This window comes from Ictidomys tridecemlineatus, chromosome Y, assembly GCF_052094955.1.
Source record: "Ictidomys tridecemlineatus isolate mIctTri1 chromosome Y, mIctTri1.hap1, whole genome shotgun sequence".
NCBI classification, from domain to species: domain Eukaryota; kingdom Metazoa; phylum Chordata; class Mammalia; order Rodentia; family Sciuridae; genus Ictidomys; species Ictidomys tridecemlineatus.
Window position 1 is genome coordinate 5,171,072 of NC_135494.1, and position 16,039 is coordinate 5,187,110.

Below are 16,039 nucleotides of genomic sequence, written 5' to 3' on the forward strand. Positions count from 1 at the left end.
GGAAATTTTGGTGATTTTGTGATGGACGTAAGGGGTTCTCTTTTCCCTTTTTTAGGACTTACAAAGTCCCTTGAGGGTGCTATGCATCTTTGATAAAAGCCTTTGACTTTTTAAAATTTATTCTCCGGTGCCAAGGGTCGAACCCAGAGCCTCGGACAGGCTAGGCAAATGCTCTAGGGCCGCAGGACACCGCCACCCCGCCCTGCCCTTGTCTTTTAACATCCAATAACCTTTGGGTTTATTGTATAGTACCAAAGAGGCAAGATGGATTCTGAACTGTCTCTCGCTGTGAGTTACAAAAGACTGAATGCAAGACCTGGCCCTAGTTGGAGGATGAGGATTTCCACCAACCTTCCCAAACTTTAAATGATTGGCATCTGCCAAGTCACAGAAACACACAAAGAGGCTCTTTAACCGGAGTTTGGCTTGGCTCTTCTAAGCAGGGCTGGGAGGCTGGGAGTGGTTTGGTGGTGCGCGGCTACTCCGGAGTGTGCGGTAACCGAGGGCCGAGTCCGCGTAAAGCCGAGAGCTGTAATGATGTCAACTTGTTATTTACTTTCCAAATCTGAATGACTGAGCAAGGCGAAAGGAGAATCAATCAACCACAATGTGACCCTACAGGCGGAAAAAACGCAGCGCTCCCACCAGCAGGCGGTGGGGGGAAGGGAAGCACGTGTAACCGGGACAGGGTTGCATCATGAGCTCGCTCGGGTTTGTCTCTTGCACCCTCCGTTTTTCGATTGCATGTAATACCTCAGCCTCAGTCTGCACAAGCCCAGGGAGCCCGGGAGCAACGAAGGGCAGGCTCCAGGGAAGGCCCCACCAAGTCCTTTTGGGGGGTCTTCAATGGCAACTGATACATAATAAGACACAATCTATTCTGCTGATTCACAATTATGGAGACTGTGTAAGTGTGTCTTTTTTATTGATGTGCTCTGATAATGGTGTAGCAACAGTCGTTTTACATCATTGACGCTTTACAGCAGTATTTTGCAGGGTGATTTTTTAGGTCCGCCTTTTTGATGGAGGACCGGCCCCTTAAAAACTCATCTCCGGTCCCCCCCTCCCCCAACAACCAGAACAACAAATGGTCTAGTGTTCAAGGAAGGAGCAAGTGAGGTTATAGCTTAAACTGCTGAGTGTACTGCGCTCTTAACACGAGGCTCATTATATACCAAAGGGAGGGGCAAACTTACTTAAAAAATATCCAAAGAGGCAGACACCAAAGGTGCTGGGGAGGGGGAGCGGATCTCTGTTTTAATTGATTTGAGGCCGGGAGTGGTGGGGAGTCGGCCCCAACGTGGAGAGGAGGAAGGAGCGCTGGGAGTCTGGCGCACCAGGGCTGGGCCCTGTAAACCTTGCAACAGAAACCACTTTGCAAATGCCCGAGGTCTGAGGCCTGGAGGTGGGGGCGTGGGCGTGGAGATCCCAGGGCTCGGGTACCCCCATCACTCCTTCCTCGCACGCTTCCACCTTAGCTTCTGGCACCCACCCGGGGTGTCTTGAGACTTCCCTCACGTATTTCTGGCTTTTCTCCCAGGGAGGTATTTTGCAAAGGTCCTGGCTCCTTCTGAGTACCCAATTTTGGGCGTGGGGAGTAAACCATTTTGAGACAGACGGACCCTCCGGCAGGTTGCAGGGGGTTCTGTTGGGGCAGCTGGGCGGCTTCTTTTGGAGGTGGGGGAGGGTAACACTAGCGTGGCCCAGGTCCCCGTGCCCCAAACTGGGAACCGTGGGGGTGGCCCGGGTGCCCAGCCTCTGAATACAGTAGTAGAATGGCTCGGTTCGCACTGGGTGGGGTCTAGGCCTAGGTTCCCCCCAGTCCTGCTGTCGTCCCCACGGGTGAGGGACAGGGCTCAGAGCAAGGAGAGAGAGGCCTGGGTTTTCCCCACCCTAGGCGCGGGGTGGTAAGGCTTGGGGAGAGAAACTGTGTGGGGGTGCAGGTCCCCCCCACCCCATCGAGCGATAAGGCGGGGGCGCAGATCCTCCTGGGGAGCCGTGGGGGGAGGGGCAGGCCTGGAGTCCCCACCGTCCGTGGGGGAGGGGCTACTGGTTTGGGACTCGTCCCCCCCCCCCCAGGGTGCAGGGGAGGGGCTGCCTGGGACGCGGGTTCCCCTCCCCCTCCGGTGGGGGAGGGAAAGGCTGGGGGTGCGCCCCCCCAGGCCGTGGGGGAGGGTCGAGCGGAGGCGACCCGCGGCAGTCCTCCCGGCCGGGGTCGGCGCGCTCGCGGCCGCTCCCCCCGGAGGTCACTGCCCGTGCCGGTCCCTCCCGCCGTCCCGCCCTCTGCCGCCGCCGCCGCCGCCGCCGCTCCCGCCCCAGCCCCCCCACTCTCCGCGCTCGGGAGCTAGGAGCCGCCAGCGCCCCCGCCCCGCCGCCGCCGCCGCCGCCGCAGCGCCCTCCGGCCGCCATTCGGCACCGAAACTTTCCAGCGCCCGCGCCCTCTCGGGGACTCGGCGGCGGCGGGCGGGGGCGGCCCGGGGGCGGCGCTCGGCTGCTCCGGGGCGCCGGGCCCTGGTCGGCCGCGGCACGGCCCGGGCTCGGCGACGGCCGCCCGAGGGAGGCGCAGCGCGGCCCGGCGCGGCCACAAGTTGCGCTGCGGGCGGCGAGGTGAGTGCGCGGGGCCGGCGGCGGCGCGGTCCGGGGCGGGGGCGCAAACTTCTCGGGCCGAGGGGCGCGGCGATCGCCCGCCGGGGGCTGGGGCCCGCCGCCAGGGCGTCCGCACCCTCCCCCCGCGCCTGGGGCTCCCGGGGGGCAGGTCCCCAAGTGTGCCCGGGCCCGGGTGGGGGCGCGGTGCCCTCCCCGGAGGCTGAACAATACCCCGGTGTGGCCGACCCCGGAGTGCGGGCGCGTGGGGCGCGGGCGGAGGCTGGGGGTGCGCCTTTGTTTTGGGAGGGGGAGGTGGCCAGCAAGTTTGGGAAAGCGCAGGATCTCTGCCCCGTGGCCCCTTTGTCTTTGGCTCCTGGGCCACGGCGGGGCAGCCCGGTGCCGCCGGGGGGCCGGGGGCCGGGGCGGGATTCCCCGTGGGGGAGGGGATCCCCATTCATCCCGGGGCGCTGCCGGCCCTCCCGGAACCGGGTGGAAGCGCGGCCGCGCGCAGAGGAGTGAGTGGCGGGCGAGGCGGCCCGGGCCCCGCGTCTGCTCAGTTTTGGAGGCGCAGGAACTGTCAAGGAAGTCGGGGGGCCCCCTCCCCGCCCCCACTCCAGGTCCCAGCGCGGGGACCCGTTGGGCGGCGATCTGGGTGGAAGGGAGCGTCCTGGGACGGCAGAGGGTGTGCAGAGCGCGGCCTGGGAAGGGTGTAGACCTGTTGCTCCCGGGCTGGGGGAGCGGGTGGTGTCCTCTCGTGGGCAGCCTTTCCCTGCTCCCCAGGGGCACCTTCCTTAGGCAGGTGCGGGAGCTCGGAGTGAGTGTGTGGGTGCACCTTAGGGAGTTGGTGATAACCGCGTTATCAAAACTTTGGGTCGCCCAAGGCCTGCCTGCGAGGGGATGGGGCCTGGATAGGGCCTGGATTTCACATGCGTTGCTAGTGGGAGGTCAGGCTCGGGGTGGGGGTGCCCGGCTGGCTCTTTGCAAGGCCTGGCGTTCTCCAAGCCAACTGCATTGGAAATTCCACAAAGTTAAGGTCCGGCGTGTTTCTTTTTGAGTTGGTGGTGTCGTGGAGCAAAACCTAGAACGCCCCTCACATGCATGTGCAAGTGTTCTGCTTTGCCTTGTCGTGTGGCTTGACATGACTTCTGTATGTTTTCCTCTCTTGACACCAATGCATCCCCGGTTTATGCTGGAAGAGAAGGGGGCGGGACTCTAGGAGGGGAGGGGGAGGAGGGGAGCGCCCTGTAAGGTCCCTGGCTCCGGTGGCTTGGGGGTAGGAAATGGCTCTTAGAAAAAGGTTACAACTCATTCTTAGAAAAGACACAATTAAAAAAAAAAGAAAAGGAGACTGTTTAGTATGGAACTATTAAAACGTTTGTATGACGCTTTTATTTTAAAGGGTGTTCTTGTCTCAGGTGCTGCATATTTTTGGGGGAAGCTACCCAGTCGGGTGATTAATTAAAAAATAAAACTTGAAGTTCATCAGGTACTTGGCTACATATTCAAATGGCTCCTAAAGGCAACTCCAGCCTTTCTTTAGTCAAGCACACTCCTGTGGGACCCAAATGGGGAATTTGGGGTGTAGTGAGGTCAGCCTCCCTCCGCGCCCCACCGCCCTTGATGGGCTCAGAGGAGATCAGTTTGCCAGTACTGTTTGGAAAGACCAAGTCATCAGTTTGTTGTGTGTGCACTCAGAGGTGAAAGTTTCAAAATCTGGAGGTTTTCTTTTTATCAGTTGTATCAATATCACTGATTGTACTCTAGGTCTTCTTAGTAAGAACATAACTTTCTCTTTTTATGTTGATGGACAGGTGTTCATTCAAAAGTGTATTGACTAGCTGCTGGGGGGATACCAAGGCGTGGCAAAGCTGCCATCGGGGTCACGGGGAATGGGAGTGGGTGTGTGCTACCAGCATCCTCAGGTGCTGGCTCTGACTGTTCTTGGATTGAGGGTTCCATGAGTTCCATCCTTTGCTTTTCATGCATGGATCCCCAATCCTCCCAGACCGTCACACCACTACTAGAAGTGTTGTTACGGACTGAATCTGGATACCACGTGGAGGGGTGGGGCACTGGGGTGAACTGAGTCCTACTTTATCTAGCACAGCCTCAGTGTTTGAAGTCTGTTGATGGCATCATGACTCTGCCTTCCTGGGGGGTTAGGAAAGTTTCTACCAGCCCTGTGGCCACAGAATGCTGAATAGAAGCCCTGAGTTTGTCCTCATCCTGACTGGTGATGTCAGCATGCCGATTATTTCCACTTGGCCTGAAGTCTTGACCGGGCCCACCATGCGGATGGGTTGTTTGACCTTGAACTTCTGCACCTTTCCTGGGAATCATTTTCTAAGCGTCAAAATGAACAGGATTACTAGCAGAGTGGTCCTGTCTGGGTAAGGCAAGGGCCCAAAGAGAATGCTTGTGTTAAGTTTTTGAAAGTATAAAGCCTCTTGCAAATTTTAATTGTTCTTGCACAAATAGAACAATTGTCCTTACATAACTCCACTGTCCTGAACGGAGGGTTTTGCAGGCACTTGGCTCTCTATGGATAGCAATTATTGTTTCCATTCTGCCGCTGAGGACACTAACCCTTATAGCCATTAAATGACGTGCTCGCTCATAGCGGACGGGGAGGGGAGATTGGGTGGTTGCCCTGGGCCAACTCTGAAACTTGGTGTTACTTTGCCTTCCTGTCTAGTGTGGATTTCCATAACGGGAGGCAAAAATCTATAGATTACACACGTGTGAGAATCTGCACTGACTGTGGGTATACACTCGGACGGTGATTACTTTCTTCTCTAGCCCTGCCATTGGATAAGGTAGTCACTAAGCCAGACATTTCTGTTTAGACTTAAATTGACTAAAAATAAGTCCCAAGTGTATTTCATGTACTCAGTGATGTGTGGAAAGTGGCCACTGTGTTCAGTAGTGCAAAAGTTTTGAAGCAGGTACTGCTGCGTAGTTAATGAAGTGAGTGAAGGTGAAGGAAAGAAAGGGGGTGGGTGTACTTCTTGGGTGGAGGGGAGAGGCACTCGAGTTTAAATAAACTCAAAAAAAAGAGGCCCTGTCTTAACCTGGAATTAATAGCGTTAGTTTTAGATTGGGGTGCCCAAGGCCAGCTTCCAGTTAGAATCATGAAACCCCTAGTGAGTGTTTAACTTTGGGCCAGGCAGCAGGGGGTTCTCTGTTGGAAAAGTGGTCCCGCCAGTCCCCACACGGCCCACCTGAGTGGACTGCCGTGAACACACCACATGGTACAGCTGGAAGGGTCTTCTCCAGCTGCAGTGGGTGAGGGTCCTGCGCAGGGGGACCGAGTGCTGAATTGCATTGGACATTTCCAAGTTTCCGCTGGCTCTGGGTACCTGGGGCTCCTCTAGGTACCCAGAGCCAGTAGCAGAGCAGCTCACCAAACCCTAGGGTCCCCCTTGCCCATGTCCCATCGGGTGAGGATCCCACAGTAGGCTCTGGCTTTGACATTGACAGGAGTGAGGCAAGACCATCCTACTTTGGTTTCCCGACATTTCCCTCCATTAAGGAGGAAAAAAAAAGTGTAGTACGCTGCATGCAATAAATTGTTAATCTTTCACCAGCAATTATGTTTAAAAAATAGTTCCAATCAGGAAGCACGACTCGAGTCATTCTGTAAACACATTTTTTTTTTAAACACTGGAAAGATAAACTTTTTTTTTTCCATAACTATTTTTAGCCTGAAGGAAATAACTGGCCTCTTAGGCCGGAGACTGGAGGCGAAGTTTCCCCTCCGCCCTGCCCTTCTTCACCCCTTCCCTCCTTCACCCCTTCCCTCCTTCCCACCCCTCACTGCCCGCCTTGCCCAGATGGACCCATCTGGCCAGGTCAGCACAGTGAGAAGCAGAATCAAAGCTGGAGGTGGGAAGGGACTGGAAAAGGTTGACGTGTGTGCAAAGGTCAGCGAGAGCCTGTGTCTGAGAACAGGAGTTGACCGTCTCAGGGGACAATGTAGCCGGGGAGGAGTCCATAGCCAGGCTGCTGCTGGGCGGGCGAGCCTGCTGCACGGCCCTTCGGTCCGTTGTCAGTGCTTTCAGATATTCAGGGAGCTGCCCTGCCTGCTGAGTGAATTGGAAACCATTAAGAAACAGAGTTGGGCCGGGCACAATGACACACAACTGGAATCCCAGCAGCCTGGGAGGCTGAGGTAGGAGGATGATAAGTTGAAGGCCAGCCTCAGCCACATCTAGGACTAAGCAACTCCGTGAGACCTTGTCTCTAAATAAAATACAAACTAGGGCTGGGGATGGGGCACCGTGGTCAAGTACCCCAAGTTCAATCTCTGGCACCCCGAGTTCAATCTCTGGCACCCATTAAAAACAAAATAACAACAACAACAGAATTGGACCGAATTTAAAATTAAAATGGAAGAGTTTTTTTTTTTTAATCCAAGGTAGTTGGGTGCCATTTCCTTTGCCTTCTTAAGTTTGTTCCTGGCCATTGAGAATGGAGAGATCAAGATGTGGGGTATGACGTGTGTTCAGGGGGAAAAAAAGGGAAAAATCTTAAAAATGAACGTGGAGAATGTTGATATGGTGTCTTCAACATCGAGGGCTGGGATTTGTGCTCAGTTGGGGCCATTGTGCCCCCCGCCGAGGGCACAGCTTTGCCGGTATGTGGAGCATGATGTGTTGTCACGGTGGGCAAGGCGTTCCTGGAGATCAGTGGATGCCGGGACCCGAGAACTATGGTTTGGAAACAACCGTGTCCCACAGAGTTTCAGGGACTGGCAGCTTGGTCCCTGGTGAGGTGGTGTTGAGAAGTGGCACCTTTAACAGGTGGGACCTAGTGCAACGTAATTAGGTCAGAGGGCATCGCCTTTGGAAGGCATCCATGCTGGTCCGTCTGGTGCAGTGAGAGCAAGCTCTTCTGAAAGAGCAGGCCTGGCCCTGAATCTCCCCGACTTCCTGTCTGGCCGTGGAATCTCTTCCTCCTGGACACCCTCCCATCCTGCCGGCCCTAGTCCACTGTCATGTTGTGATGTGGCCACGAGGCCCTCACCACCGCCAAGCAGAGGGCTGGCAGCCTGACCCGGGACTTGCGGAACTGTGAGCTAAGTAAATCTTTATAAAGTACCCAGCTTTAGGTATTATTTGTTATAGCAACAGAAAAATGGGCTAACTCTCCAGTGGGGGGCACAGGACAGCCCCCATCACAGAGGATGATTCAGCCTTCAGTGTTCATAGTAGCAAGAAGTGGTAACCTTGAGTTATATAATCAACTGTGCAGATCTGTTTTGGTCAAGGTTCTGTGGGGGAGGAGGATGCCAACAGGAGAAATGGATCTATCAAGTTGTGTCGTTCTCAAGGTGTACAAGTATTGGGGGCGGGTAGCGTATTAGGAAACACGTCTCAGTCGGTGCTGACACAGTCAGTTTCAGGTGCTCACAGGAGTAAGGAAGGAGAAGAGGTTGGAGATGAGCTTTGAAGAATGATTGATTAGAAATAAAGCCGCGAAAGCCGCTGGGTGTAGGGGGAAGGGGCTGCTGGTCCCTTCAGCTCTGTCTGGACACAAGTTCAAGGGCACGGTGGCCAGCGTCTTCCTTTTGGTTTGACTTCCTTTTGGTCTGCTTGTGCCTTTTGGTGTTGATGCAGACCCACTCTGCACTCGGTGAAAGGAGGGTCCCCTTGGGATCTGACCCGGCACAGGGTGGCTGAGAAACCTCAGAGGGGCAGCTCAGCAGCAGTTGTGGGAAGTTTTCGCTGCTTGCTGGACTCGGGGGGTTGCTGCTTCGGCCCGTGTCCTCTGCGACAGCTGGTGGGGTGGTTGAGTGAGCAGGTGTTTTGGACAGCTGGGAGTGGACTGGGTTTTATAAATGCGCGTAGGGAAGGGGTGTCCAGAGTGGGGCTCTGCCGTTCATCGCGAGCCAGCCCCCAACTCCTAGTGAGCCCCCAACCCAGCCTGATCAAGGGGTTTTGCCCTTGTGCTGGACGGGTGGTCAGTGTCACGAGGGCCCGTGCTTTGCAGTCAGATGTGGTTACTGACAGCACCTGGAGGCAAAGTGGTGAACTCCTCCAGCATTAGTTTTCGCAGGGGGAGAAAGGGAGGCAGAGGGAGGGAGAAATTCACTCAGGGTTCTGGGTTAAAGGCGATGGAATCGTTGGATAACGCTTGGAGTTCAAAATGCTTCTATTTCCCTCTATTTCCAAATTCAGGAACGGGATCTGAGTTTTATCTTCATTGGTAATGATGGTCTCTAGCAATTCCATTTATTTATTTATTTAGGGGGTGCTCCCCAGTACCAAAAAATCATACTGATTGAACCCAGGGGTGCTTAACCATTGAGCTACATGTGCTAAGTTGCTGAGGCTGGCTTTGAACTCGCGATCCTCGTGCCTCAGCCTCAGCCTCCTGGGCTGCTGGAATTACAGGTGTAGGTCACTGTGCCTGTTGGCTGCTTTATCTCCCCCCCCCCCCACTTAAGTTCCCGGGCTAGTCATATATTTAGCAGTATATTTAAACGTACATGTAGGATCCCACCTATGTAATGACAGTCTGTGTGAATAGCTTTGGTAATTGCTGTGTGGTAAAGTCGACAGCTTTCCTTTGGGGCTCATGATTTTTATGAGTGTTGGCCTAGGCAAGGTTTTGAGGACTGCCACCGCCGTGGGGATAGAGAAAACCCCAGCACCCCAAAGACAGCATCCCTTCTTCCGCAGTCACCCTTTCTACAGAACACCTGCCCTTTATGACGTGCCCCATGGGGAATCCCCCACTCTTCCAGCAGTTTCCGTGGTGACTCTCCTCTTGACGACATGCAAGCTTTCTGCTTTAGCATTCTGTGGCCAAAGTACTTTCCCTGGAAAGGCAAGCTGTGAGCCCTGGGTGTGCTCCAAAGCAAGGTTGCGGACAGCTGGCTGCTGCTTGTTCGAGAACCCAGAGCGGAACAGCTGCAGGCGTTTAGCTGGGGGTTTGATGAAGATCCCCTCTTTGGCTGGACTTTATTCTTGCCTCCAGGTTGATGGACTTGGGACATCTTTGTACCTACTGCCAAAAACTGTGACTCAGAGACTGTGCATATATACAAGGTATCAGAAGGTCAAAGTCATGGCTTTTGCTTTGAACATAGGATGCACAGACACTGAAGAGCCCTTGAAGTTTTCCCCATAGGTTAATCCTGTGAAGATAAACCAGACCAAAGACACCGAGTTGTTCATTTGTCAGAGAAATAAAATGGATCCTTGTGTTTGGTGCTAGTTGTGAACCTCCTTTGGTGTACTCCAAAGCAAGGTGGAGGACAGCTGGCTGCCGCTTGCGGTGTTTGAGAAACCCTAATCTCAGGGTTGTTTTTTTTTGTTGTTTTTTGTACTGGGGATTGAACTCAGGTGCACTCGACCACTGAGCCCCAGCCCCAGCCCTATTTTGTGTTTTACTTAGAGACACAGTCTCCCTGAGTTGCTTAGCACCTCGCCATGGCTGAGGCTGGCTTTGGACTCTGGATCCTCCTGCCTCAGCCTGGCGGGAGCCGCCTTGATCTTGTGAGAGATGGCATATTTTCTGGAAGAATCCTTGTCCTGACAGTTTGGAAACTCAAGCCTCGCTTTGGTGTCCTGCCTGGTTGTATGAAGTCCTGTAATCTGGGCGTGTCTTCCCGCGTAGAGGCGAGAGGTTGGGCGAGCTCTGCTCAGGTGTGGTGATTTTGCCAGGGTTGATGGACACTACTTCAACGTTAGGTGCGCCTTTTTTTTAAAAAAGATTGTGGCCAAGGATGATTGTTATGGTTTGCATGTGAGGTGTTCCCCTAAAGCTTCCTTGTAGTAGAAGGTTCAGAGGAGCAATGATTGGAGAGCCTTAACCTAATCAGTGAATTGATCACCTGATAGAGGTTGACTGAGTGGTAACTGGAGGCAGATGGGGTGTTGCTGGAGGAGGTGGGCATTGGGGGCGTGGCTTGGGGGTATATATTTGTGTCTGGCAAGGAGTCTTTCTGTCTGCTTCTGATGGTCCTGTGAGCTGCTTTCCTGCGCCGCTGTGATGTCCCACCTCACCTTGAGCCCGAGGAATGGAGCCTGCCGTCTGTGGGCTGAGACCTGAAAATGTGAGCTCCCCCGTAAACTTTTCCTCCTCTACACTTGCTCTGGTGGGGTCTTTTAGTCCCAGCAGTGAAAAAACTGAAACAATGAGATGTTGAGATGATGGACAGTTATTTACGTTCTGTGCTTAGATTAACTTTCCCCCCATGGTTCAAAGCAGCACTATTTTGGTAAACATTGGTAAGTTATTTATTTTGGTTTTAAAAAAAGGTTGACTCTGTGCTCTAGGATGTTTCTGAGTAATTCTTGAGTATTGGAGGTCTCTGGTCTCCCAGAGGGCGTAAAATAAGCGCAGACGGTGCCCGGGGCTCCATTCAAGGGTGTTGATTCTTGACCAGGGTGTCTGCCTATTTTTCCAATCGCGATGTAGCTGCAAGCCTTAGAAGAGAACAGGAACGATTGCTTGCTTTCCTGGAGCTGGGAACCTGCCACATGACCCCCGATAGCTGGCACTGACTGCTTCCCTCTCTGGAACCCTCGCCACCAGCTTCTGGCAGGGGGACAGAAGCAGGGAGGAGGGAGACCCTCACCAGCCAAATTGCTTTCCCAGTTCTCCAGGAGGTTGAAAACTTGGTCCAGGTGTGTTGAGAAGTGGATTGCTAACATCATCCTCGTAGGAGCAGGAACAGAAGGGCCCTGGTCCCCTTTCAAACAACCCGTCTCGGTACTGCTGAAGGTTTGCTCTTGGTTTCGGGCTTTAGCATCTGCAGGTGTGGGGCACGCTTTAATTGTGCAAGCGCTTCTAGTTTGATTTCCTGGTGGAAGTTTAGACCAACAGAAGCTCGCTGTATGAGCTGCCGTTTTATTTCCTTAATAACAAATACTTTTATGCAGTGAGACCATCTGAAATCCGCCTAAGAACTGGAGGGAACGAGGCACACCTGCCCACGGCTTCCGATTCCAGTGCCTTGTGGGTGATTCTGGGTCCCGACAGGTCCTCTGGGTGCCTTCTGTGAAGTGTGCCATCTTGATGTCCGTTTGAAGATGGGAAGTGGAGTGGAGTAGATGTCACCAAAGCCATATAAAAATCCAGGTGGTGCTGTAGTTACAGATGGTACTTCTGAAAACCAACAAGGGAAGGAGGGAATTCATGGTCCCACCATTTGTTTATGTGGGGAATGGATTAAACTTGGGTCTTTGCCATCAATTCTTTCTCCCAGAATTTTATCAGACTTCCTTATTGGGTGGTGCTGGGAATTGAACCCTGGGCCTCGGGCATGCTAGGCAAGTCCTCTATTGCTGAACCACAACATCCCCCTCCCCTCTCATCAGACACTTTAATGCCAGGCAGTTTTAAGGCCAATTCCATTTTGGTAAAAACTCAAGAACCCCAAGTTAAAAACTTAATTTTCTTTTTCAGTACTACTGAAATCGGAGGAGCTACATCCCCAGACCTTTCTTTTTTAAGGTTTGAGACGGGGTTTCCGTAAGTCGTGGAGGCTGATCTTCGACTTGGATCCTTTTCCCCCCCAAGTAGCGGGGATTACAGCTGGCTTTAATTCATAATTTGACTATGAAAAAACTACCACCTTGGGTTTTGTTTCTGATGTTGCTGCTGATTCTATGCCAATTTATGGAGCTCATAAACCATGAGGTGGGGGCACGGGAGCTGTACTTCTTGAACTGATACAGGTGTGTGCTCTGAAATCGTATTTAGGCTCCCGGAAGCTGGGAATATGGGACAAAGCCAAAATTTCTGTGCAGAGATTCACAGGCGGTGTGTGTGTGTGTGTGTGTGTGTGTGTGTGTGTGTGTGTGTGTGTGTGTGTGTGTGTGTGTGGCAGGCACACGGGCCAAGTGACTTTGCAGTCTCCCCATTTAAGGTTTAGATAGTGGTCTGGAGGAGTAGAGCAGGGATCTTCCTGAGGGAAGGAAACATTCAATGACAGGGTGTACCCTGCACATTTAGATGAGTGGGTTTTGCTTTGTTTTTAAAGCTGGAAAAATATTTGAGAAGCCAATGAGGTATCTGGTTGCAGGTGCCTGAGGAAACCTTGCAAGAGTGTGGAGCTTTTGGAGCCTTTCTGATTCTGCAGTGTTTTCCTAATTACCTCCTTGTGTTTATAAATCGGCTTCTTTTATTGACGGATGCCTCCAGGGCTCTGGAGAGTCGGGCATTGTGTGGAAGAAGTGGCTCAAACTTTAAAAGGAAACGGGAGGAGACAGTGCCAGAATTGGGTGCCCTAAGTCTGGCTGTTGGCTTGATGTTTTTGTCCCCCACCGGCTGCGTTTTATCCATCATGATTGCTATTAAAGTTATTTTTGCATTTATCACATTAGTCTCATTTAGATGGTAAAGAGCATTTTAATTGATGCTGAATCACGGGTGTTAGAGTGAATGCATATCAAGATTAAATTCCAAAGTCGGACCCCACCGTGGACTGTGGAGGTGAGAGGTGGACCTCTGGGCCTGCTGGCCAGACCCCTTTGCTGAGAAGGGCTGGAGGTTCAGTTTTCATGAAACCCTTGACTGTCCACCTCCAGTTGCTCTGGGATTTCCAGGCCTGCTCTCTTGTTGATTTAACTGGAAGGATGGCTGAATTAGCTCTGGTATGTGTGTGCTGGCTGATGTAGTTTTGGCTGTTGGTCTCTCTCCCCTCTGCAGAGACCGAATTCCCCGAGTAACTTTGTATATAAAAGGATGCAGGGAGGCCACAGGGAAGAGTGCTTGCAGGCTTCCACGCACTGAGGGGACTCCGCAGACGTCATGAAGGCACCTTGGCATCTGCGCATTCATTTTCCCCTTGATTATTTATCTCTACTGGAGGAAGCATTGCTTTTCTTTGAAGTAATGTTCAGAAGGCACCCACTGCAAGGAGAGAGGAGAAAAGTGGGTTTTTTAAACAGCCTGCATCTGTGCCCTGTCCCGGCTCTCCAGAGATCCTTTAAGCTCCTCTGACAGTTAAAACCAAGTGTAAGGCAGGTGCAGAGAGTATTCGCCAATAAGCTGCACATGCCCCCCACTGCCCAGCCCCTGGAGGAGGAAGGGGGAATCGCCTGGTGAGCCTCACCTTGCAGGCGGGTGGCTGGACACCCTGGATCTGGATCCTCTTTTGTCTTTGCTAAGTGACGGCAGAGTTCATTCTGCATCTGTTTGCCAGCCAGGCCCACGCGCTCCTTGGAGGCCCACACCTGAACTGATTTTGAGTGGACGTGGGGTGTGGTAGGCGGGGCCGGCGTCTCCCTCCACTTTCTGGGAGTTGAGGCTGGACAGTGCAGGGATGGAACAAGTCAGACCAAGTGGGACCAGCCACAGGGACATGAAACCTGAGCACAGCAAGCTCGGGGAATATAGAACCCAGTGGGCAGAGCACTCTTGGGCCATTCCCATCCTGCACACCCAGCCGGCGGCTGACTCCCTGTGGAGAAGCTGGGGGTATAAAAATGAGCTGTCTTTGTCTTTCCGTGGAAATAAAAATCAAATCGATTTTAGTTCCAATAATTGTATGTGAAGCTTTATAATTGGAAATCTGAAGCTAGCAAAATTATATAACCCTAGTTAATTACATTAGTGTACCCAAACTAAATATAGAATGGGATTAGCTCATGGAAACATTTCATTTTTTATCCCAGTCAGTACAGCTCCTAGCCACCCAGGAGTGGGCAAGAGTTCTTTTTGCAGTTGCTGGAGGTGGAACCCTGGGGCCTAATACTTGCAAGGCAATTGCCTGACCCGAGCTACACCCTGCTTCCCCCCACCCCCAGTTAGCTGCCTCCTAGTTGCACTTTGTAATGTTTTGAACATTCTGTACAAGTTTCCAAGAAAGTTGGGTGAAATAGGAGACTGTTTCATTTTTTTACAGATTCAGGTGCAAGCACAAATGGCAGGATAGGTGGCCCTGTTGGACGGCAGACAGGCAGGCCGGCCTCTGGTTTTCCAGGGTGGCGCTCCCTTTAAGGGAACTTGGGGCTCTGTTCATGGTTTCTATCGACAAGTAAAGTTCACCCTTCTCCAATTTCCCGTTGTGTTTGCTTTTCCATTCCACCTTCTATATTTGGACAACACATGTATTTTTCTGGATGGGTTTCTGGTGGCACAGATGTTCATCAGAGTGGAATTTCTGTGCGCCCTTCGGGGGCTGGGGTTGGGCATTTGTTAACAATTGTCTTGACAGTGGAACTGGATACATTGTAGATTCAGGCTGGGCACCAATTTCCTTTGCAGGCTGTGTATTTCTTTGTTTCATTTGGGTTAGCCATGAATGTGTGCTTTGCCTTCTGGGGCGCAGAGTCTCCCTGAATGTTTCATTTGATAGGAGCCGCCCCCTCTCCCCCCCCCCCCATCTTTCCTTTTTTCTGGTCCTGGGCATGGAACTCGGGACCTGGAGCATGCTAGGCAAGCGCTGTGTCACTGCGTTACCCCTGGAACTTTTCTTGAACAGTGTTGGTGTAAAGGAGATGCCATCATGTCACCTATCTTGAGTGAATAGTAATGCACAGTAAATTTACCAAGTTGTGGAGACCTACCATTACCTAGCTGGAAATCATTTTAATTCCCCGATAAGGTGGTCCTCCAGTTGCCCTTTGTCTCTGCTCCCCTGTCCACTCCTTCAGCCATGGGCAATCGGGGGGTGGGGGGGCTCATCTCTAGATTTCCCTTTCTGGATATTGTAGAGATAAGTCTCCAGGAAGGAGTATCTTTGTTGTGGAGCTTTCTAGAAAGTGAGTCTGGATTGACGTATCTCGCCTCCCTCTTCCCACTGCCCAGGGGAGAAAGGGAGGGAGGGGGAGCAGAAGGCCAGTGGGGTGGGCTCCCTGCCTCCAGTTCTTCATCTATCTGGAAAGTCAGGATAATGGTGCGCTTGTTGCAGGCTCCAAGGTGAAACCACGTGGGAATCATTAGTTCCTCACCTGGCACCTGGCAGGAGGGAGCTCCTGGTCCGCTTGGGGGTACCTGACAGGGAATGGTGTGTCCCAGCCCCAGGGGGCAGGTGAGAATTGCTAAGGGGTGGGGCTGGCTTAAGGAGGGTGGGCCATTGTCCCTGGAGAGCTGAGAACAGCCACAGCAGCACTTTCCGTCTGTCTTCAGGCCTGCCAGGGGAGTGGACCATTTTCCTAAGGCAAGGGATAAACGAGACTTTGGAGCTCCTCTTTTGTATTTAGAGACGGGGGTCTCGCCGAGTTGCTTAGGGCCTCACTGTTGCTGAGGCTGGCTTTGATCCTCCTGTCTCAGCCTCTGCAGCTGCTGGGATGACAGGCTCTGGCTGGAGCTCCCTTTTGAGGGGGAAGAGTGACATTTGAAGTGTTGAAGCAGTGGCTTACCTGGGCTTGGATCTGGGGAGCATCTGTCTCTCCCTGGTGGTTGGGTTCTCCCGCACCGGCCGCCTCCTCTCCCTTTGGTCTCTGGAAAGCTGGCCTCCCCCTGAAAGTGTCTGTCCTTCACTTGGGCCTCCTGG

The 16,039-nt window shown here is 53.0% G+C and overlaps 1 protein-coding gene across 5 annotated transcripts in view; it reads left to right on the plus strand.

Annotated features, from left to right (window-relative positions):
* Positions 1-609: 609 nt before the first annotated feature.
* LOC120890333 (F-box-like/WD repeat-containing protein TBL1X) overlaps positions 610-16,039 on the plus strand; it is a 175,925-nt gene continuing 160,495 nt past the window's right edge. For 3 of the 5 annotated variants that reach the window (XM_078035376.1, XM_078035377.1, XM_078035375.1), the window contains exon 1: positions 2,326-2,607. The gene's annotated coding sequence lies outside the window, so the exon portion shown is untranslated. Of the gene's footprint in view, positions 908-2,314; positions 2,608-16,039 lie in introns of those variants that run through there. The other 2 variants (XM_078035378.1, XM_078035380.1) reach the window with 2 other exon arrangements.